Source organism: Abramis brama (genome assembly GCF_963993115.1).
Source record: "Abramis brama genome assembly, chromosome: 14".
Lineage (NCBI taxonomy): Eukaryota > Metazoa > Chordata > Actinopteri > Cypriniformes > Leuciscidae > Abramis > Abramis brama.
Window position 1 is genome coordinate 9,231,893 of NC_139976.1, and position 24,485 is coordinate 9,256,377.

General features: G+C 36.9%; 1 protein-coding gene across 2 annotated transcripts in view; it reads right to left on the minus strand.

Moving 5' to 3' along the window:
• ndst2b (N-deacetylase/N-sulfotransferase (heparan glucosaminyl) 2b) overlaps nucleotides 1–24,485 on the minus strand; it is a 75,377-nt gene that overhangs the window by 17,732 nt on the left and 33,160 nt on the right. The window lies entirely within an intron of this gene.

Sequence of the window (24,485 nt, forward strand, 5' to 3'; positions counted from 1 at the left end):
TTTAACACAACACAACACAACACAACACAACACAACACATAAGACCACTGGTAAAAGTTTACATGCAGAGCGAAATCAGTGTAAAAATCTCTTTTTTCTTAAAACAGTTTATGGCCTTCACCTGATAAAGAGCACTTTTTAATGCATTTAAACCATGTGTGACCTTAAACGCTGTAGGATTATTAGCCATAACCAGTGTTCAGGTGTGTATGTAAACGCACTCATTGATGACAATATTCCTTTTTGGGTGAACTAATCCTTTACTGATATTAAGAGGATACATTTTTACAATGTCTAGACACTAGGTTTATAATCATGGTCATAGCATAAACAGGAAATCCGTCCTGTACTTAAACACTCACATAAAGAGTCACAAAATAAACGTGGGAATTTCAGAATGAAGTCCTGCTGCTGTCTGAACTGTACCATGCACTTTCTTAACCTTTAAAACTTCAGGTCGTAGAGCTTCTCCCCATCCCAACACATACAAGAAGGGGTATCTCCACAGAGAGAGTAATGAAGACAAACCATCTGCTGATTTTCCATTAGATGACACACAAACACATACTCACAAAAACACCCCCCCCCCCCCCCCCCCCCCGCCCCATTAACACTCAATGTCCCCATCATCAAATCTCCCTTACCGTCTACATGAGACCTTTTCCCAGGGATCCCAAAATAACTCCACCCCACACCATCCCTTAGCCATGATCCTCAGATATAGGCTTTCAGGTGTGACTAGAAATGTGTGAGAGTGCTAGTGCGTGTGCTACGTGTATACAAAAGAAGAGGGCGTCAAGTATGAAATGTCAGTACGGTGCATAGTCTTTTTATCATGAGCTGCTTTCAGCTCTGTCGTGTCCTCGATATCAAATGTGATTAAGTTTGGTAGATCCAACATTCACCTGTAGATACTGCAGAGAAACATGATGCCGTGAGAAACCGAGTTCTAGTTAAGTAGGCCAAGCGACAACCCAAACAAGTCGCCCTGCCACTGGCATTATCGCCTTTAATGCTGCAATATTAGCCTTTGCTAGCATTACCTTTATTTGAATAAGTTAAGGACACATGAAATGTAATTTTAGGGCACCTGTATTCAAAGGGCTCAGAGAAATATCATTATGTTTGACGCAGTGCATTAAGCTTCCATTAAGTAATGGCTTAAAAATTTCTCAATGCCTTTATTAGTTAAAAAGTGCAGAACAAGCTTTGGACGTGAAGCAGTTTCTGCACCAGAGATCCAGTTCCATTAATGTGGCACATTTCAATGATTAATCTCTAGAAAAAAAGCAGAATGGCTGAGCATGAAGAATTTCAGAGATAAAACATAAGCTGACTTAGCAGTTTTATAATATATTATACTGTACCATGTAAATGGATCTTTCCAGTTGCCAAGAATAACTCTGATACAGAACTTAGCAGAAGAAACTCTATGACAGGAACAAAATGCACCACAATGCTGGTGCCTTATCATCTGAGGATGTTTCTTTACTTCATATGTAAGCTTTTGATGCACATGGTCTAGTCAAAGAGGCTTTTTGAGATGCAGAAGCAGTGCAGCCTGTGACCACAGCGTGGAGCGAGAGCTTTGTAGTGCAGCTCTACAGAGTCTAACGCAGAAGGGCAGAATCAGCTCAGCCCGAGGGGTGCCTAAGGGCCGCCGGCGTCACGACACGCATAAGCAGATGACATTCTTCAAGAGTCCTTAACACGCTCTCTTCCCACGGCACTCAGAAACACTTCGAGTGATTCAGCACACATATTCCGTTTGACTTCAGTGTTGACTTATGGTTCCTTTCCTTCCACTAGGAAATCATTATCCTGGCCAGGCAGTATAAGGTTTCTGTTCTGCCAGTGTGTCTGGCCAACAGGAGAACAGCTCTATGGGACACTGTTCCTTATGACTGCTGGAAGCCAACGGCTCTGTGGAATGTCTTACTGGCTTTATATAAAGACAAAGTGTCACATGCCCTCTGGCTGATATTTGATCCACAGGTAATATAAGGATAATGAATTCAGCAGAAGCCCTGAGAGCTGTGAAATCACACAATTGCACCTGAGTATTAATTAGACGAGTCATTTAACTGTTGAAAAAAAAAAAGCATAAAGGCATACTAGAAATAAGGTACAAGAGGCTACGGTGTATTGTGGATTTGTTTTTGCTATGATAAAATTACATATACTACATTCTCTTACATGATAAAATTAAGCAAATTCACTTAAGCAAAAGGCCTCCATATATATATAGTGAATATATTGTGATTTTGTTCCATTTCTATTCATATTTATCATTTATTCATATTCAGTGCTATGCCTCCATACAACCAAAAAAGGTTGTAAACATATAGTATTATCATTATATATTGTATATCTATATCTATAATTTTATAAAAATGATTGTTATATAGTGTCTTACAATATATTTTTGTAATATTAATGTACACTATTACAACTATATGCAAGGTTTTTAATTCACAACATAGAGAGAGGACAAAAAATAAAAAGGATTGGCAAAATGATTGCAAAATGTTGCAAGCCAGATTGAACTCTTGTTGTACATGCAAGTACCATAGCTCAATGTACTGTTTAATGTGCTAACCACTAAATCACAGGTCCGACTACATACATGGCTTGGAGGAACACAATAGTCAACACACTCGCCGAAAAAGCCATTTTATAGAGGTCCTGCAGGCTTTACACAATAAAAACATGGCTGTTGAATCAGTGGGATACATGGTAGTATTCATTTGAAAGAACAAAAAAGAAGACAGAATATAAAAAAGAGCAGATGGCAAATGTTACAGAATAAGGATAAAGTTTAATCTTCCATCTCTCTATCTTCTAAAAAGCCAAGATAAACGCTCTCATTAACCATTAATAAATATTTAATAGTGGAAGATTAGAGTTAAATAGGTCTCCATTAGTCAGGTTATTCATCATAAGACTTCCAAAAGTGTGAGAAAGGAAAAGATTTAGCGAGAGATAAGGTGTTAATATGAAAGCGAGAAAGTGCTTTCAGGTAATTTAAGTCAGACACCTCTGTTGGACAACTCTGAAGGGTGTTAAAGATAAAGATAAATATGCCCAACAGAAGGAGAGTGTAACAGTGTATGAAAGAGAGAGACGAGGATAAATAAAGAGTCATGAAAATCCCCCAAAAAATGTCTTGCTGAATTTCAGTTTCAAATATTTTTTCTTGTTTCAATTTCACCCTGAAATAAGTTATATTTCTGTAGTAAAATGGGTTGCTGTTTGATGTTGACATTAAACTGGCTTTTGCAGGAGTCATCCTGAAGATTTTCTTCACACACACAGTAATCTGACCGCCATGTAAAAAAAAACTGATATTCACCAATCCCCTGTCAAGAGTGTGTTTTCATCTGAGCCCAAGCTAATACTACCAATACACACACACACACACACACACACACACACACACACACACACACTCACTCAACCTTATGAATGGCTTCTTTTTGAAATGATGAGCTGCAGAGAGCTGAGAGAAGGTGAAAATTAATGATGGTGAAAGAGTGGAAGTAGGAGGAGGGATGTAGAAGAGACAGTGCGCATGTTTGGGTTTTTTAGGAAAGGACATGTGTCAGCATGTCTGTACAAGAAAATAGGTTGTAATAGCTCAAAACTGGTTTATACATGATGTATTTGTAGTTGTACCACTTTTAACATAACACTGGAATGCGCTTTGCTTACCCTGAGGTCATTTAGCAGGCTCTTGAGGACACTGTGAAGTAAAACCAAACTCAGACAACTCAAAAACACAAGCATAACAACTTAACTTGCATAACATAACAATGGCGATATACTCGTCTGACTGAAATGGGCATTTTAGGTCTACTGCAGGGAAAATAGGGATGTCACAATGGCATGAGCAGTGAAATTTTATTGATTCAAAATACCACTTTCAATACCACAGCAAAAACAAATATGCTGTTGAACACTGTAAATTAAAGCTAATGAAATGATGGTGTTACTTTATGGGTTATAAACAGAGTCCGGTCCTGGTCTAAAATAATTTATAAGAACTCTGGAAACTCACTAGAAATCTCTTGAATTACAAAAAATAAATATACATACAATATAAAGTACAAAAAAATTATATGCACAAACCGTTCAAAATGTAAGGCTCAGTAATAGATGAAAAGTGACAGTAAAGACATTTATAATGTTTATTAGGAACCTTTTTAAAATAAATGCTGTTATTTTGATCTTTCAGTTCATCAAATAATTCTGGGGGTCACTGTCTCTTTCCACTTTTTTCAGTGTTGATGATAATATGAAGCTGATTCCTGTAATGAAGGTGATGCTGAATTCAGCTTTGCCATTACAGGAATAAATAGATTTTTTTAAATATATTAAAGTTATTTTAAATTGTTATAATATTTCACAATATTACTGTTTTTACTCCATTTGTGAACAAAATACATTTTTACTGTAAATTTTGAGCCTTGGCGACCATACGAGATTTCTTTTAAAACAATTTAAAAAATCTTACCGAGAACTCTTGCATGGTATAGTGTATATATACAGTTTACTATATCATTACTGTACCCCCCAAAATTTTCATCACAGCTGGTTTGACAGCACATAAAACCAGACTGACTTGACTGCTGTGACAGTAGTCGAGTGCCAAAATGAGTCTTTTCAAGATACTGTAGAAAACCTGGTATCCTTACATTTTTTTTATTTTAGTATTGACCAAAATAAGTGCATTTTGACATCCCTAATGGATGCAATCACATGGCACATCACGCTCAGGAAGACTTTAGTTTCCACATGGCCAGATTCCCGAATACGTCCCATCCTGTCTAACTGTGCAGGTAATGGAACACAGTTTCATACTTGCACGAGACATTGCATCCAAATCAATACTAGCTCAGGCATGATGGCGGCCATCTTCCCCAGGTCTATATTAGAACAAGCCTGCGGTGGATACGTAGCCACAAGGTCATGGATATTTCAGTGGAACCTACACAGGAGTCAAGGCCTACCATGATTCACCTGCCCATCTCTATCTCCCCACCCTGATACAGCTGTCAGTCAAATAAAAGATGACCACGGTGGCGTACACAGCCTTTACGGCTGTCAAATCCATTTTAGAGAGCACTCCCTCAGACAGACACAAAAACACAAACAGCTATTAGAGCTGTCAGCTCCCATTCACAGACGGCTGACAGTATCTCTCCCCTTCTCTCAACAGTCCCTCATAAACACATTAATGCAGACAAACAAAAGACAAGCGATGCAGGTAATCATTCCATCAGAGGAATATAAATCAAGCTCAGTGCAGCATTAAGAACTAAAATCAATTCCAATCTTCTTGCTTTTAGCTTCCCTTCGTCCTTTACAAAATCTCCATGGTGATGGATCAATCACTCCACCCCTCCTGCACCCTCCATTTCTGGGATATTGTATTAAGAGCTGGATTTCTCCAAGGTTCAGTTTGGGCTCTCAGGAGTGGACAGATGAAGAACAGTAATCTTTTTATAGTCTGAGTTGGGATATTCTATTAGCTAGAATGGCTTGAGTTTTCTGATTTATAGCACAACGTGTCCACCTCACAGCCAGGGGGAGCTGTTAGAAATCAGCAGTCAATCAATTCAAGTCATTGACCCAGTATAATCAGGCTTAATGATTTAGGGAAAGTGAGAGAGAAGAAAGAAGAGAGTGTGAAAGAGAGGCAAGCTATGATCCAAAACTTAGTGAGCTGCCTAACTAGACATTTTAAGTAGGTAGCCGTTTTATATTGGTATTATTTATTTTACTATTATAGTGTATATACTATTATTCTTCCCTTTTCGTTTTAATTTGAATAATTTTGTTATTTATTATTGTACAAAATAATTTTTTATTGTTATTATTTTTATATATATATATATATATATATATATATATATTCATTCATTTATATATTTATATATTTTATTTTAGCTTTATTTCAATAAAAAAATAACAAAAATATTTTTTTGATAGTTTTAGTGAACAATAACACTTACAGGCAGCATAATTATGATACTTTCTAAGAAACATTCTTCTGGCAAAAAGGCTGATTGTATGAATCCTTCACAAATAAGGCAATACCAGAATGCATTGCAATTGTGAAACATACTTTATTCATGCAATACTGCAAAGCATTGCTAACAATGTAGTTTAAAGGGGTCGTGAATTGAGAAATTAAATTTTCCTTGATCTTTTGACATACAAGTGGTCAGTTTCAGAACTCAAAACTTCCTCATTAGTCCAAAGTTTTATTGAATCCAAGTTCCAAAAATTATTCCTTTTGGATTTTGTAACATTATGGTGTAATAGTGTGACGAAAGACCGCCTCTGCGGATCAAAGCCTACTTCTACAGTACATCATCACATATTTGGCCCCAGCCACTGGCGCTTTAATGAGATGAGAAGAATGATACAGGATCACTGGACTAAAAATAATATTACCTTCCAAAGGATCCTAATGGTAGGAAAGTGCTTATTTATTTTCAAAATGTCTCAGTAGAGCATTATTTGTTCATTTCACTATGGATTCTTTGGTAAATCAGTCGCAATTTCGGCGCAGTCTTTGCAAACAGACTTTTACTGGTATGGTATGGACCCGACAGTAATGCTACAACATGTAAGTAACCATGTTAATTTTTATGCCTAATCTGTGATTCAATGATTTCTGATATGTAATGATTAACGTACAGTCAGACGTTCTTTGTCTCAAAATCGTTTAATGCTATTTATCAAGCCAGTGACTAAATGGACAACTTCACAATGTTTCTCTTAATATCATGAAAAAAAAAATCTGTTATTTAAATTGTGATTAAATCATATACAGAAAGCAATTAGAGAACTCTCCCTTTATAATGGCTAGAGCTGTCAATCACATAGCACAAGTTTATCAGTGAATGAGTTCTGAATTCTCGCCAAAACTCCTGTAATAATCAATGACATTGTCATTGTATTTGCACTGTTAGTTCTTAAAAGCATTCATGAGAGTGCAGAAATCGAGTTGCAATGACGAGATCACTGCATTCATGCGCTCAACAGACATGTCTGTCATCGGCTACAATGCTCATCACTACAACCTATCATGTGATGGGAGAAGATCTAAATATAATGCTATAATAAACACTTTTCACAATTAGTTAATCTTGACAGCAATAACAGTAAAAATGTAGAAAAAGATTTCAAAGAGTAATTATTTCATATGCAAAGATGTTAGCCAATCATAGCAGTGGGCATTTACATTGAAGTCTCATAGAGCATTCAAATCAGAAGGCTAAATTATGGCCTTTTATTTCGACATTATGATAATTTTTGATGTAAAAATCATACTAACATTATAAGTGCACCTTAGGAAGCATTGTAAAAAAAAAAATGCAGTTCATGACCCCTTTAATAATATCAAACTGGACTATTTCACCCAATATGTGTGCATTATGAATTTTTCTGCTTACAGAATCACTAGAGACAGCACAAGCAGAATATGCCCGTTACCTACATGGAAAATTGCTGCCTAGTATATTAAAATGTTAACATCAAACTCTGGAAATCAACAGTAAGGTTTAGATGAATCTTGTATGCTCTTTACTAGAGTAGCGTTATTTGAGCTATGAGTGACTTAAGAGAGCTGCTACTGTACCTATGCAGGGTGTTTTAAATCAGCCAATTATATCAGGTTTCATCACACTGTAGTTAAGATGCTGCCTATGTACTGTAGGCGCTAGGTATGGAGACAGCTCAAGGTTCTCAAACAGAGCTAGAGTGAAGACAGATAACCAGGGGGAAAGATGAAATCACACAAGAAGAACAAGATACAATCTGTATGTATGGCCTTAAACTAGATAACATCTCATGGCTAACTGCTTGAAAAAGTCCCATGCTGGTTACCAGTATGTGTGTTAATCAAATATTAAATACTAAACTCAGACATGCAATGCATGGGATTTTTCATAATTGTCCAAAATGAAGGTTTTAAATAGAAATTTAGGGCCCTATTTTAATGATCTAAGCGCATGGTCTAAAGCTCACGGCGCAAGTTTACTTAGGGTGTGTCCGAATCCACTTTTGCTAGTTTAATGACGGGAAAAATGGTCACCGCGCCAGGCTCATGGTCTAAAAGGGTTTTCCCTATTCTCATGATGAGTAATCGGAGTGTTTTGGGATTTACGTGCGTTAAATCAATCAGAGTCTCATCTCCCATTCCCTTTAAATGCCAGTTGCGCTCCGGCGATCCGCAGCCCTCCGGAGCAGATTCACAGAGCTTCTTTTTTAGACAGATGCCGGAGAGCTCCGCAGCAATTCAGCACTTATATCGCGCGATCATACGTGAATTCGCGAGATCTCGTGGATCCTCGTGCCTTCAGCTGTCAGTCATGGCCGCAGCCATTCCGTAACAAATCCGGACCTGGTGGATATTGAAGGACGGCGGAGCACAGAGCCGACACGCAGCGGAGCCAATCCGCAGCCGTTCCGCAGTTGGTGGAAATCCGGGGTTAGAGTTAACCAAAGAAACGGAATTTGATTAAAAAGGATTGACTAAAAAGATTCTCAAAAGAGAGCGACCTTTTTTTTTTTTGTCTTGAATGATGTCAGAGCAAGAGCCTTTCCATTAATGAATATCACATAACAAGAGGAAATTCTAATTTTCTATGGTCAAATGCCAGGAATACTGTGCCGAAGGACAAAAGAAGCTGGACAAACTTGATGAAAGGAGAAAAAAAGGAAATTAAAGTACACAGTTCATAAATCCTCTATGGCAACAGGCATATTAGAAAAGATAAAGCACAGATGGGCCGCTAGTAAATTTGCATTGTAAATCAAAGATTTACAGCTACTTGTAAATCTCTTCCAAGAAGGGTACAAATTATGAGAAGGATTAATGTTTGATCCCCTTAATTAAGCCTTCAACCCAATTCCCCAAAAAAGGAAGTCAAAACAGAAGGTTAGAGAGAATCTACTTATTCTTTTTAAATATAAGAATGCTATGTCAACACGGTTTTCAAACGTTCCAGTTGCCACAAATTAGTCAAGTTAGTTTTACAAGATTAGTCATTTTCACTTTCACATTAAATAGACACCCACAAACAAACATTGTGTTTAATTGAGGTGGTAACCAAGGAAACTGTTTTAGTCCTTATATTATATATATATATATAGGTTACAGATGCTAAAAGACTAATTTGGTTACAGATGCTAAAAGACTAATTTGGTTACAGATGCTAAAAAACAGCTTGGGTGGGCTCTTAAAGTAATCAACATCCCTAAAAGTCTATATAATTCACATATTATTTCAGCTGTAATTATCACAACAATGTCACTTCATTAGGAGACAACTATTCAACAAGTCTCAAAATAAGTTGCTGCCACAAATAACAAATACATCAACACTAACATGAGAATCTATGCCAACATTTGCGTATGTGACATTGCGTAAATCTCCGCACACATGCTTGGACAAGCTGATAATAATTTCATTTGTTTTCACTGGAACTGGTTAACATTCAAAATGTCAAGTGTTAGTGGCATTGTGAGTAGCCTTGAGCACAAAGTTATAAAAATGCACTCAAAGAGCCTCTCTTTCGACTAAATCCATGAACCACCTCTAAGAGCCCAAAGCTAAGAGCTGAACCTCTGAGAAGAGAAAATGATATCCTCTCACCAGCCTTTCAAATTCAAATGTTATCTGTGATTAAACCTTTAGGGGCGGCAAGCACTATCTCCTCGTCCCTTTGAATGCACTTAAAATAAAAGTGCAAAAGACAGCAAAAAGCACACCAACAAAAACAGAAAGACATCAATCTCCTACAAAGGCTTTTAATGGCATCCATTTTAATCCCCGTTCTGAGAATATCAATCAATGCGCCATGGGCACATGAAAACATACCGACACAGAGTTTCAGAAAGTTATTTTTTCCCCCAAAAAAAGCTGGAGTATATAGGAAGATCTTACAGCCATGGGGTGATTTTCTCTGTCGTTTGAGATATCTAGGCTTCTGTTAAGGGAAATTGATTTCCTTTAAAAGACAAAGCGACAGAGGAAAGGCCAAATCGTTGCTTTTTCTAGCATGCTACGAGTGAATTGCTCAAGCCAGACAGGTACTGGAGCTTATCTAAGGGTCAGATGGCCTATCATGGGTTACACATCTGGGTAATGCAGATCATTCAAGACAGTAATTGACTATGGGCTTTTCACACTTGAAACTGTTGGAAACCCTGTGGTGAAGGTGATACCAAAGGATATACAAAACCATTCACAGGTTTTGGGTCAGAAGAATTGTGTTTTTTGAAAGAACTTAATACTTGCAATAAATTGACAGTAAAGACATATATAATTTTCCAAAAGATTTATTTTCCATTTGGAATTTCAGTTTCCACTAAAATATTAAGCAGCACAACTGCCTTGGTGAGCATAAAAGACTTTCAAAAACAAACAAATTGTAGCACTTTATTTTGAAAGTCCACTTAAGACATTCCACTAACTATAAGTAACTTTGCAAAACTGTAAGTCAACTGGGTCTGCTAACCCTAACCCCCCCAAAAAAACTATTAATACTCTAATGAGAGCTATGACATGAAGTTGCAAATTAATGAGAGTTAGTTGACATGAAGTTGCAAAACTACTTATTGTTAGTAGAATGTCTAAAGTGGACTACTGAAAATAAAGTGTAATAAAAAATTTCTTTACTGTTCTTAAATTTTTGAGTGATAGTGTACATTGTAAGATATGTTGGTTCAGTCTCACAGGTTCAAATTCACGGGTCATGTCACTTCGTGATCCCTCCTCCTCTCTATGTATGTAATGCATACATAATCCTGTGTTATCTTGTTTCACACTGTTCTTATTTCCCCCTGGGTTAGTAATTAATCCTAGATATTCAGGTTTCAAGATTTTACACTCTGCATTTGTAAACCCCAGTTTAACATTCTTACTTGCATATTTATCAATAACAATAACACTGATTGGAGGAATACATTTGCGAAAGACGCAGAATCATTTTAAAAACTGCTTGTGGCAGTCACTGGAAATGTACAAAAGCGAAACCAAATTCCAGTTACAGGATTTGCCACCACTAGTGGCCTTTGCTCAGGGTTTAGAAAGATGGTAGTTCAGTCTGAAAAGCCCCAAAATCGTATTATTCATGATGAAACTGCAACAATATTCCAAGGAAAATATGTCTTCATATAAAATAAGTTACCGAAAAAAGCAGCTCCACTATATAGTGTTGTATAGTGTTACTCATTTGTAATTTGACAGGCTATAATATACACAATTGATTCCAAAATGACACAAATTCACCAAAGAATATCAGACTTACGGGTATTTTTCAACAACCAACCTTACAGGGAAATCTAGCAACTCCCTGCAAAGTCTGTCCATTCTGATTACATTTATGACATCTTGCCTTGACATCCACTGGAAGTTTTATATCCGGCATTTTTAAAGACACCTAAAACCCTCTTTGTGGTAAAAGGTTCTCTGCCGTCATTGCAAAGGATAAGCCTTAATTACATCCCTGTGAAACAATGTGACAGCATGAGGTTGGGCTGAAGACTCCTGCAGTGGTGGAATGGGACTACAGCCAGACGCTGTCAATTAAAAAGCCTGGACAAAGGAAAAGACAGGCTCCTAGACAGGGCCAGAGAAGGATATGATATCTATCCAAAGGTGTTTTTCCACTCTCAGAAAACCACTCGTCCCATGTCGTAGGCAATGATCAAACCCAAGATCTGCTCTAATGAACTTGAGCTACCATTTAATTCCATCTCTTCAGATACAGAGGAAAAACCTCTGACCACAGGGTACAGATGAGTCATAACTGTGATTGATGGAACCAAAGAGCAAATTGTGCTGTTCATACGAGTGTATAAATAATGCACATTATAAAACAGTTCGGGCTCTAGAATCTCATTGAATGAGTTCAGTCCAACCTGACAACTCATCAGCTGAATTTATATTAATGCAGTCTACAGTACATAATATTCTAACTCTGGCGTCTTAGTCATATTGCTTTTTCAGTCATTTTATGAAAGATTTTATTACAGAGTTTATTACAGTGCTTTTACCATGTTTAAGATGGGGTTCCCCTTGCAACATCCCCTTGCCTTGGTAAAATCACTGTAATAAACTGCCTCAAGTGGCTTACTGCAGTAATATATTTATAAATATGTGTTTGTATGCATGCTCTGGGAACAAAATGTTTTACTGCTCATGCTCACTGCCACTTGAGTAGAATTAGATTAGCATTTTCTGAAAGAAAGCAAAAGGCAGCAAAAATATTGTGTTAAAACAAAAGTTTTAGGTAAGCTTAAGTTTCTTGTTTTCTTATGAATGTGCATGAGAATCAATGTGGCTTTTATGATTTCAATACAGTCTGCAAATATTACAATGAAAATCACTGTCAATTACTTTTGAATGGTAAACGTTCTATCAATGTAAGTCAAAGGAATAATTTTCTTTGATAACAAAAGATAACTTCCTAATTGGACAAAAAAAAATTTATTATAAAAAAAAGTTATAATGGAAATGCTGGAAATAAAAATTATTCATAAAAAGAAGTACAAGGAATTTCCTTAGTGTTGTTTGCAAGTCCTGTAATAGTCTGATCCCGAGCCTGTTTGCACTGACACACTCCCTTCGAGACCTTGTGTGACCACTTTCATTTTCACATAACTCATGTCAAATGTCATCCTCAACAGCTCCGTTTACCCACATCAGAGCGTGGAAGACAAAAACACACAGGCAGCTTCCTGAAGCAGCAGTGAGACGTGACCGAACAAAAAGCAGATGCATCCCACTGCTGTCATCTTGAATCTGCAAGCAGACGGCACAGAGGTCAGGACAATCTCAACAGCTTCCTGCAAAGGAGGACGGGGTGCTTTTTATCTGTAAAAACTAGAAAAATATAGACTGTTTCTCACTCAGAGTTTGCCAAAATGAAGTATAACTATTAAAATAGCAACACAATAAAAGCATATTTAGATACACAAAACTTTCAAAAGGCCAGTAAAACATTTTTTTAAATAATACTTTTATCAAGCAAGGATTGCAGCAAGGATTATTAAATGTCAGCTAGTAATGAATGTTGATGGTCTTGTTTTGTAACTAAATTTGCATGTAACAACCACCCACCAAATGATCATATCCTCGAGCCCCAGGCAGCCAAACGAACATTACTTGACAGTTTAGCACGCTACTGTTGCCGCACGCTACTGTTGCCGCACGCTACTGTTGCCGCACGCTACTGTTGCCACACCCACCCCTCAGTTGAACTGCTGACTAGGTTGTTGTCAACTTTTTCGTTATTGTCATGACAGCGCACGCACGTGCATACCAGACACACTGGGAAGGAACTTTTAGATGCGCGCTTTCCAATTCGAAAAATGGAGAAAGAGACTGAGTCTGAGAGGCACCGCCATCATCAATTAAAAAGAGAAGGTGTGGGTACAAGAAAGACTGGGAAAATGAATATTTGTGGCTGAAAGGTGTTGAGGGGGATACCGAGAGGGCTTTTTGTGACCTTTGCAAAACGTCCTTCTCAATCGGACATGGAGGGGAATACGATGTTAATTTTTTTTAAATGTTCCTGTGGTGTTGAGCAACTACAATTCCTGTTAATCCTATAATTTTATATTATAATTTATTTAAAGTGAATAAATTGTAATGAAAAAGAAATAAAATTAAATAGTACATCGTAAGTGGAAGTGCATCTGTCAATTCATCGAATGTTCAAAATATTATGAATCTTTATTTAGAAAAAAATACACATTGGTTGGCCTATTCATGAGCATACATCAGCAATTACACATGTTTAGGGGAATAGGGCATTATTAATATACCATGTGGTGGTATGTGCTAGAAATGGGTAAACCACTATCAGTGAGTCTGCCCGTGGGGTGGGGGCACCGCCGCGCCAGGCAGTGTCCCACATTGTCCCTCAGAAACATACCCCTTGTCCCCCCTTGGGCTTATTAGCAGGTGGTCACCCTAGTGAAGACCGTTGGCAAACTGGAAGAAAACAACAAAATACACCCCACCTCTGTCCTCCTTTCTGACAATCACCAGTGTTCCGAGTGTGTTTATTAACACAAGCACACAGAGTACTGTGTAAAAGGTCACATTAATCTGTCCTCCCACTCCTGTCCAGTTCCTATCCAAACACGGCATGAACGCATGATCTCTGCCTTTGGTCCACATCTACAGGAAAGGCTTTCCAAGAGAGGATGTTTTACCATTATGGATAACATCATAATGTGACATTATAGGCATTAAAGATTCTGGTAATACGATTTAGATGGTCCACTTTAGACATTCTATTAACTATAAATAACTTAGCAATAACATGTACAACTAACTAAACAACTAAATCGCATTAGAGTATTAGTAGATTGTTCGCTTAATATCTGCTAACACATTATTTTGATGCTCCCCAACAGATATTCTACTGACTATAAGTAACTTTGCAACTACATGTCAACTAACTCTCATTAGAGTATTATTAGACTCTCTTCTTAATATCTGCTAACATTTTATTTTGATCTCCGAAAGACATCATACTGACATTCTACAAATTCTACAGGCTCTTATCTAGTAAAATGTGTGGTCACTCCCTAGAGCATGCATGATCGCGAATTCAAAAATTAAAGTGAAAAGCGCATTCCTGCCTGATGCCTGCAAATTTTATCCAACTATATAATTGTGAGAGCATTGAGATATATTTTTTTCCCCCATCTCATTTTTTTTTTCCATCCTCATGTCCCTTTAGAGGCTCAATAGAATGTGTAATTTCCTTTCCGAACATCGTTTTCAGTTTCAGGCACATCCCAAGCTAGCATTAGCCTATGCTCTACTGTTTGAGCTACACAAAGGCTTTAGATAATTTGACCAGATCTAATAGCGTGCCTTAAAAATAAATGTTACAAATCACATCAGAGACCATCTGATATTACATTATTGACAGATAGTCAATATTACACCACCCAAATGACAAATGCTTGAATACTTCTTGAAAATTAAAATGATTGATTTCATTAATTCTAACCAATTGGAGTCAATCTATATTGTACAGTCATGGGGGATGAGTGCTACGCTACTAACACATTATTGAAGTCATGGGAACAAGTGTTCAGTTTGTTGCCATGACAACACGGAACAGCACTTCAGCATCATAGACGAATGAATTCAGTGTCTTTAATGCAAAATCTGACATTTTTGCTTCATGGAAAGAGTATCAGCTTCGTTCTCTTCATTAGGGTTCAGTAATCTGTGAGATAAAGGCACTTTCTGTGTGCAAGATCACACCTGACTAAACAAATTACCTGCTATCCTGGTACAAATATCCAAAAGCACTATACAAAAGAGAAATCAAATGAAAGATCTAAATGACAGACTGGGTGACACTCGTAATATTTAAACAACAACACTGTTTGGGAGACATTTTAACTGAGAACTTTCACAGAAACTGTCAATGAATGTGAAAGTGTGAAAGTCTGTTTTGAAGCGTCGCTACAGGAATAGCTCAGCTCAAAATTATTCCTATTCCTTGAAAAACTTACCCAATGACTTCTTTGACTTCTACTTTCACTCAAAAACATCTACTGTAATCAGTAATAATAATTTGGATGGTGAGCAGCAGACAACGGCTCCCCTGAAAGGCTATCGGGCCATTCTATCGGATGAAACGCTGAAATATTCATGACAGGCTGATAGACTCAAAGCATTCTGTCGGCTTTCTCCCACCGACAGAGCATTAGTGGCTGTTATAGAGAGGAAATGGACTTGAAAATAACCAGTTTTTTTGTTTAAGAGGCATCAGTAAATATTTAAAAGGTGGCTGTAAATTTCACGTTTCAGAGATAAGCCATGTGGAAGTCAGTTTCTTGACTTCCATATGGCTTTTCTCTGAAACGTCAAATTTGTAACCAATAATGGTAGAGACTTGCCAGTATATATATAATCCCCATATCCTTAGTGTACACCATACCACTTCATTAACTGTATACTACTGTCTACACTGCACTATATGTCATATACTTTTTATACTGCACTACCTGTCTATACTGTTCACATTGCACTTTTCTGCATTTTTGCACTTCTGGTTAGACGCTAACTGCCTTTCATTGTCTCTATAATTGTAATCTGCACAATGACAACAAAGATGAAACTAATGTAAATCTAATCTAAACTCCTGCTACTTGTACACAGATACCCAAATACATGTCACCTAATATCAACATTATAAATTGTTTTGCAACCATGTAGTTCAATTTTCCATATTTATTGTATGTCATTGTCAGTATCACTATCAGTATTTGCTTTCTACCATGCACAAATAAAAATGTCACTGAACTTTTGCTGTGTAATTGTAACAATGAGCACTCAAACACACCAAACCAACAATTACTAAAAACACACACAAAAACTGATTTTGCACGGGCACTGCACTAGTAACAATAACAACAATAAATGGTTGGCTTGGCTTTTATGAATCTCTTACCTTTTTATTTTATTACAACAACAATCACAACAGTTACAATAAAAATCATAATTTTATAACAAAAATAAATGAATAATTTTAAAATAAACTTATTTTATTTTTAAGAATCACTATCTATGTTGGGCTATCTAACTGTTAAACGAAAAATCTCACTTGAGAATATATGGCTGTTATGTAAATAACAGTTTATTCAATCATATGAGTAGATTATGCAAACATTAAATAAGCTGTAAACACTGTTATACATTCTTTTATATCTGAATAAGCTCTTTAATATATGAAACCTGGAGCAAAGACATTCTCACCCAACAAATACATACATTTAATTTACCTAAAGCAGACATTTTAGCTTCCTGAAATAACAAGACTATCAAGGAATCATTCTATGTAAAATCCTTCTGGTTTGTGATGCATCTCCAGCACCAAGTCTTGATAAAAAAACAAAAAAAAAACAGAAATCGCTAGAACTCTGCCACGAGCGCCCTATCCATCACTATGCACTGACAAAAGAAGAGGGATGAAAGGAGGAAGAGAGGGAGAGGTGGGAAATGGAGGGATAGCTGAGCTGGCTGATTATACCCCCTGCCTGCAGTGCCTTGTTGGATGGGATCAAACAGGCCCCGGCTCTCCCATGAGATTATCTAGCGGGGTGTGTGTGTAAATGAGGGGTGCCCAAGGCTGCCTGCCATCTCCATATTCACAGCAGGAGGACCTACAGCGAGCTGGTGCAGCTGGCATACCATTATCCTTTGGTCTAAGGTGCGAGCTTCCTTCTGCAGAAAACATGCAAGAAGGCTGCAACCATCTGTTATGACACAATCCGACATGTGTCAGTGCTCTTGCAATACATGCTCAAAATGCAGTTTCTTTAATAAATGCATTGATTACATTGTAAATCTAATTACATTGCATTGAATACTAACTAATTGCACATCTTTAAAGGGGTCATGACATTTATTTTTAATTATCTTAATATGTTCCTTGAGGTTCACTTATAATATTAATAAAGTTTTTTGCACAAAATAAAAACAGTAAACACACACATACACATATACATATACACACACATACATATACATATATATATATATATATATATATATATATATATATATATATATATATATACATACACATACATATATATATATACATATACACACACATACATATATATACATATACACACACATACATATATATATATACATATATATATATATATATATATATATATATATATACACACACACATACATATATATATATATATATATATATATATATATATATATATACATACACATACATATATATATACATATATATATATATATATATATATATATACATACACATACATATATATATATACATATACACACACATACATACATACATACATACATACATACATACATACATACATACATACATACATACATACATACATACATACATACATACATACATACATACATACATACATACATACATACATACATACATACATATATATATATATATATATATATATATATACACACACACACTTTTACTAATAATATATACAATTATTTTCAACCTTCATTCTGACCCTCTGTTTGAAATAATCAGTTTTTAAGGGCTCTTGTCCTGCGGCTCTTGTCAGTAAATAGCAACTGTCATGATTGGCTAACGTCAATGCATAAGAAACTGTATCAATTCCCAGTCACTATTGTATGCGAGTAAGTGTTTTGAAAACATTATTCATCATAACACCTTAATTTACAGACAAAGCATTATTAAATAATTAACTTATGGTTTGTGATGCAGCTGCTGATCCAATACAGTTGGCTACTTCATCTGTCAACTAAAGTTTATTTGCGAACAAAACAAAATGCTTAAAATAAACCATATACTTGTTTCCAATGCTGGGATCCTTCTGAAGTCTGTACAGAGACGTAGACGAGGTATTTGAACAAGACATGTCAAAGTGAACGTTCTTTTACTCTTTTCGATTTGTCCTATTGTCAACTTAAGTGTGTGGAGTATGTCAGAATCACAATGCAACGCTCACATCCAGTGGTGGTAAATGCCAGCCTTTAAAGCAACTGAAAGCCAGTGGGAAGGGCCTATGGTGTGATGATGTATAACTATTAGTTGATGTCTTGCTCTGCAGGCAGTCATATGCAAATGTATTTGCCCATGTGATGTCACAGACCCCGCAATATCAAAACGAGCCGTTTTTGGAGCCTGATTAAATAAATACTTTGTTTATAATGAGGAGGACGTTTTAAGCTGAACTTGCAGGATGTTTGAATGGTTCAATGACTTCTTATATGTCAAAAGATCAAGGCAAATTTGATTTCTCATTTCATGACCCCTTTAAGGGTTTAAAGAAAATTACATCACTTTTAAATGATTCAATCATTTATGACATTCTTTCTTCCATGGAACACAAAATGAAAAATAGTTTTTGCTTCCTTCCACACAATTAAGTCATAATGCGTCATGCAGGGCCTTTCAAGGACAAAAAAGTACCATAAAAGTAGTTACTAATGACTATGAAGATGAATATACCAAATTATAAGCGTTGCCTCATATTTAATCTTTTTTAGTGTTTATCTTCAGAAGACCTGGAATATAGTGCACAAATCATATGGATTACTTTTACAGGTTTTTTTTTACACCCCCTCTATGCTTTAATTGCATGGAAAAAAAGCAGATTACATGGATTCACTTGGGTTTTAAGCATTAAGATGAACAAACAATGACAGAATTTTCATTTCAGGCTGAACAGCTCTTTAAGCATTTCAGCAAATCCAGAACAAACTGAAAATGATCAAGTCTACTGGGGAATCCAGCTTGAAGGTAAACAGCAAAATCACTTCCTGTCTGTTGACATCTCAGAGCCAGTGCATGCACATCAGTCTTTAATAAAGTCTACTGGTATGTCTTTGAAGCGGATGCTCTAAGGACAGATTTAAGTTTTCTGGGGCTTTTGAAAATCTAGCTCACCTGTTAGGCTCTGCCCAAAATACACTCTCACTCTTCTCCACTTCACTCAGCCCAGGAAACCTGATGATCATTAATACCAGTAACCTCTGCTGCTTTATGCAGGGATGTCATTGGTGAGACACCACAATTACTTTCATCTAGCCAGCTTTGTATACTTTTACCATAATGGTAAACAAACATAGTGGTTTAATGTTTAATGTATCTCTTGTAAGAGTCAAGTGCAACCAACAAATGGAGAAAATATTGTATAAAATATTTAATTTACATATACACATATATATGTATATAATAAAAATATATGCAATAACACACATATTTAAAATAAATATGACCACAATTCGACACCTTTGGATTTGAACACTAATGGCCCCATCTTGCACCCAGCGCAATTGACTTTGTACACCGACGCATGTATCATTCCTATTTTGCACCCGCGCACAGCGGACTTTTCCCTCCACAGACGCACGTCGGTTAACTAAGAAATACACTTGCGCTCCCGGGGGCGGTTCAGCGCAAAGAGGAGGCGTGTTCCAGCGCAAACGTTCCCTGATGCTATTTTGCAGGTTTAGAAAACAATTCCACCACTGACCAGGAAAAACCTAGTCAGTGAAAGTCAGTGGCGTGTTGCGCATGTTATTCATATGCTATTTTAAGGGCGCATGCTTGGCCATAATCAATGTAGCGTGTGCACAACGCGCATACACTTTGATTCTCTCATCTACACAGAAGCAGCAGTTTTCATTTTTGCAAATCATACATTATTACGATAGATAGATAGACAGACAGACACAGACAGACAGACAGACAGACAGATAGATAGATAGACAATTTATTATAAAAGCATACATCTAGCTTACACATTTACCCAAATTATAACCGAAGTTAATTTGGGTGGGTTTCTCCATCCCCAATGTAACTTCTCTCTCTTTTACGGCCGTGACGAGAACGTTGCTCTCCTCGGCTGTGAACCGCTCCTGGCGCGCGCCTGGCAAATCCGCCGTTATAATAGCAATCCGCCATGGAAAAAGCACGTCTGCTCTTAAAGGGAATGTGAGATGATGCTCTCATTGGTTTATTTCACGTTACGCCCAAACCACACCTATGAATAATGAAGCTACTTCAGACCAACCCATTTTAGATTTGCATCGGGAGCAAGAGTAATTTATCCCGCCGGTATAATAGCAACAGCGCCCAAGACCCGCCAACAAAGTTACTTGCGTTTCGCGCTTGATACTTGCGTTTCAGATCGTTAAAATAGGGCCCAATGTCTGATCAGCAAATCGAACCAAGTAATGATGGCTGTGTATGTGTGGTCTTTTCAAGGAGATCAAGGTGCTTGCTTCAAGAAGAAACACATGGAGCAACAAACGACCTTTATGTCCCTCAAGTCCTTGAAATTTGGGATATCTCAGTAATTATAACTCAAATAGACATTTAGTTTGTGTGATGTGTGAATCAACCAACTACCACTAAACACATCAGTACCACCAAAGGAACATACAAGTGGCTAATAAAACCCACCAGAAGAAACATGAAACAGGTCAAGGTTACCAAAGTGGCCAAACTTTTGCTACCAGGAGATATAGAAAAAAAGGCAGTCAGAGATGTTTTTACATAGCTGTGTGCACCTCTCGCTCTGCCTTCACTCTACTTAGCAACTCTAAAACGGCAGTGATAGTTAAACAAATATTTGGAAGGATTTTGGTGGTGAAATCAATGGATTGTGCAGGCTAAGTTTAGCTCAGAGACCACAGAATGATGTAAACAGAACTCGGACTTCGGCCATAGGTTAACCTCAGGCTCTCTGTAAGCAGGGCAGAGATGTTAGCTGAGGTAATGGTTTTATGCTAGACTAACAGCTCTAAACATCTAATAGCCCTCTGAAATATGTAAACATGGAACAAAAAACAAACTGGCACAAGAGCCTTATATTCAGCTGAGAATGTGAAAAAAGGCCAGTGAGGATGACTGAAATTCTAGATATGTAGCTAAATCCTACAAAAAGTACTATTGTAGTTTTTCTCAATAGTGCGCTATTGAGACTGAGACCGTTTGCAGCCATATTGGATTCTGAAGTCGGGGTTGTTGCAGTTCCCCTCGAGTTTCCCAGTCGCAACTCCGACTTGAGGACTCCTAACTCCACTTAAAAGTTACTACTGGGAAATAGGAATTTCAACAAATGGAAAGCACCATAAATTGTTTCCGGTACTCCTCAGTATTGATTTAGAGGACTTGTGTCACCATCTGCAGCAGCATTAACTTAAAGAAAGAGCAATATATTATGGAACAGATGTAACCCTTGAAGATTGCCTTCCCTTTTAAAACAAAATAAGATATTTTGATTAATGTTTTAATAACTTTTTGTCCACAAAATAAAAACTTACATTCATTTAGTCCCATTGACTTGCATATTATGGACAAGAAAACCATTTTTCAAAATACCTTCTTCTGTGTTTTCACAGAAGAAAGAATGTCTAACAGGTTTGGAACAATATGAGATTGAGTAAATGAAAGAATTTTTGGGTGAGCTATCCCGTTAATTAGCAGGACAGAGGGGAGAACCGCAAACTGTGGGGTTGTCTGTGTCAACTGAAGGAGAGCATATATGGCTTTCCAGAAGCTTCAGAGGAAAACGAACCTTAATCTTGACAGCCCCTTCATTTGCATCAATAGCACTTCTTATAAATAAGATTGAAAAAAAAAAAGTGACAACTGATTGAAAACTGCAGCCTTTACACCAATAAGTAACACAAAACCTGATACAGTATTCACTACCAGCTTGTCTTTTAAATGCAGAGTGAGTGTTTCTATTTTTGACTAAAGAGCTATTGTACAGAGTTAAGGTCAAGGAAAGAGAAAACCATCATTTCGTCTTAGCCATGCATTAAGCCAGAGATGCAGCAGGAGAACACCAAGCATGTTTAATTCATCCTGAATAAAATTCTTCCAGAAAAAAAACCTCAACGTCCAAGATGCAGTAAATGAATATCCACAGTGGTGTTTATCATAATGGGAGTATTTTTTTGTGCTGAGACAAATTGCTCTGTGCAACTTTGTATGGTCTGAATAATGTATAAATATCTAATGGCCGCAAATCTGACTAACAAATATGCAGACAGCACTATTTTGCAGTACATACTGTGTAATGAAGATAATGAGTCCATTCAGCAGCATGCAATCAGAGACAAAATACAGAGGAACAACCACACACACACACACACACACGGTATTTTAATATTTAAGTCTGATTATATATACTTCAAAAAGACAAAATGCAAAGCCAATAAGTAAGACACAACCTGATATTCTCTACAAGCTTTTCTTTTAAATGCAGAGTGATTGTTTATCTTTGACTAAAGAGCTATTGTACAGAGTAAAGGAAGGAAAAGAGAGGAAAGAGAAAACCATCATTTCGGCTTATCCAGCTTTAAGCCTGAGACGTAGCAGGAGAACACCATGCATGTATAATTCATCCTGAATAAAATCACATACTCTGCATTTTAGGGAAAATAATGAATTATAGAAACATTACAAATCACCACTAGTGCTCCAAGAGGAATAGATTACATATTCCCTGTGCCGCCGCCGGAAATACAGTCAGAGCTGAAGACTGACAGATGCGACAGTCCTTCTGGAAGCTTCCCAGGTGGCCGTTTCACCTCCAGTCCAGTGTATATAAAGTGTTAAAACAGCATGCAACCTGAGGGACATTCAGTGCTGAGAAATACTGAAAAATGTAAGGAATTCAATTGGCCATTACTTCTTTATCCATAAGCCCTCACGGCATACTTCATTTAGACTCATGGTAACAGAATCTGGGGAAATGTTTGAGCAGGATCTGATTATGAAGTCCATAACAGAGCAGCGTTGTTGCAGAGGGATGCATTACTATAGGTCTGACCATAAACAGTTTATAGCAGTAGAGAAAGCAGCTCAGTGGAGAATGTATAATCTCTTTCACTCTTTCATAATATATATATTTATATATTTATATATTTATGTGTTTCTCTCGTCTGGTTTTCGCTTCCCTTCATTTTACAGACACAAACATTATTACACATTAGACCTCTGATATAAAGCAAAAGCAAATGAAACCCATAAAGTGTGTGTGCTTGTGCGTGTGTGTGTGTATACATGCCAGACACAGTGAAAAGAAAAGATTAGATAAAAACAACATGTACTGGCTTGTCAGCCTGAATGAGCCGTAACATGCAGTAAAACTACATCCTCTAAACTTTCTTTACCTCCTTCTCTGCCATCTCTCCTTATTCATCCCTCATTATCAGGCCAGACTAGAGCTTCAGACAGACTCATAACACATTCTGATTGTTCCATAAAACTACTGCAATAGTTCTTACTCATCCTCATGTCGTTATGACCCCCTACAGTATTATTTATGAAGCCACTGTTCACTAATGATCTTCCCCTTTGCCTTAGTCATTTTTTTTAATTGACGCATTGTGATTGGCCACAGGACACATGTCAATTTTGGTGCCAACATGTCATGTCAACATCCACTGTCTTTATGTAAACCAGAAGTACAGACTTTCTATGCTTCATTGAAGATAGAAAATAATATGGACTGACATGAGGGTGAATAAATGATGACAAAATGTTCATTTTCGGGTGAACTATTCCTTTAAAAAGCACTGGAAGTGAGTCTTATGAAGCAATTATAAAAACAGCCAACAGCTTGACAAGCCATCTCTCAGAAACCACTGAGCCATATCGCGTTCACCGTCAAAGGCTGGAATACTAGCCTACTGTATACTGCATACAAAAAAAAAAAAAAGGTATGTAAAATTCATTATGCAACAATAAATATTCCAAACATTGCTACACTGTTGCATTACAGATACGGTGTCCAATAATGATGTCTGAAATAAATCTGGTTATTTAGCATTTTTGCATCAGTCTGATTAAATAATGCACCAAGGCAGAAATGTTAAACGTCACTGATTTATTCTGGTACACAGGAAATGG